Below are 1,855 nucleotides of genomic sequence, written 5' to 3' on the forward strand. Positions count from 1 at the left end.
CTGAGTGAAGACGCCTTAGGGAAGCTCCCGGCTGAAGGTATGGCCTCATGACAACAAAGCAGAATTAACTAGCTGAACCCAGAAAAAATGAACTAATGCTTTCAACCACATTTCAGAATGGACTGCTGTGTAATAAAAGATCATTGACACAAGACTTAGCAATTTCAATAAAATAAAATAATCACCCTAAGACCGGTGGCGGTGGTGGTTATTCCTTTAATCCCAGCACACTGGAGGCAGAGGCAAGCAGATCTCTTTGAGTTCCAGACCAGCCTGGTCTACAGAGGTAGTTCTGGGACAGGACAGCCAGGGCTACACAGATAAACCCTATCTCCAAAAACAAACAAAAATTACTTTTATGAATTCAAGTTTTGCTTGCATGTATGTCTGAGCACCATGCACATGCCTGTCTCCATGGGAAGCACAAGAACTGGAGCTAGACAGCTGTGGGTCCTCTGGAAAATGGTTTTTTGTTTTTTTTTTTTTTTAATTTTTTCAAGACAGGGTTTCTCTGTGGCTTTGGAGCCTGTCCTGGAACTAGCTCTTGTAGACCAGGCTGGCCTCAAACTCAGAGATCTGCCCGTCTCTGCCTCCCAAGTGCTGGGATTAAAGGTGTGCACCACCACCGCCTGGCTGGAAGATGGCTCTTAACTGCTGAGCCATCTCTCCAGCCCCCAGATTCTGTCCCCCAAAACAAAACAAAAACCAAAAGCTTGCATGAAAGTAATGGATCCAAGAAAAATTTCCTGGATTACCTTTTTGTTTTTTTGTTTGTTTGGTTGGTTTTTTGAGACAGGGTTTCTCTATAGCTTTGGAGCCTGGCCTGGCCTGGAACTAGCTCTTGTAGCCCAGACTGGCCTCAAACTCACAGAAATTCGCCTGCCACTGCCTCCTGAGCACTGGGATTAAAGGTGTATGCCACCACTGCCCGGCTGGATTAACTTTTTGTAATTTCCAGACGTCTGAGTTGCTTTTTATTTAAAAAAAAGTATGAAAATGTCATAATGAGCCCAAGCATGGTACCACAAGCCTTAAATATCAGAGCTAAGGAGGCAGAGGCAGGTGGATCTCTGTGAGTTCAAGGCTAGCCTGGACTACATAGTGAGTTCCAGGACAGTTGGGGTCATATAGAGACCTTGCCTCCAAAAACAAAATAAATATAAAAGAAAAACATCATAATTTTTTTGCAACTAATATATACTAACAAAAACAAAATCCAGGCAGAAGGTATACTTCACTGTGGAACAAGTACTTGATATATTCAAGATCCCAGCACTATCACATACGTAAGTCTTAAAGAAGTCCATTCATGCTTTTTAAGAGTTTTACTTTCATCTGAGCATCTCTCTCATAACCCTGGTGCTTACACCCATATTAAAATATCTTTATTAAGTGCCACCTTTTGCCGGGCGGTGGTGGCGCACGCCTTTAATCCCAGCACTCGGGAGGCAGAGGCAGGCGGATCTCTGTGAGTTCGAGGCCAGCCTGGTCTACAAGAGCTAGTTCCAGGACAGGCTCTAAAAAAGCTGCAGAGAAACCCTGTCTCGAAAAACCAAAAAAAGAAAAAAAAAAAAAAAAGTGCCACCTTTTTTTCTTAAAAGAAAACAAGAACAACAACAAAACATGCATGGTAGCACACACCTGTAATCCCAGCACTGGGAAGTGGTGACAGGATTGGGAGCTCAAGCACAGCCTCAGCTACATCATAAGTTCTAGGCCAACCCAAGCAACATGAGACCTTACATCCAGAAAACAAAACAAAGCCACACATGGAAGTCCAAGATTCATTTCATCTCTGCCAATGGATGAGGCTTCTGATGACTTCAGCTTCACATCCCGTGTGCTCTAACATGAC

This window comes from Arvicola amphibius, chromosome 2 (genome assembly GCF_903992535.2).
Source record: "Arvicola amphibius chromosome 2, mArvAmp1.2, whole genome shotgun sequence".
Lineage (NCBI taxonomy): Eukaryota > Metazoa > Chordata > Mammalia > Rodentia > Cricetidae > Arvicola > Arvicola amphibius.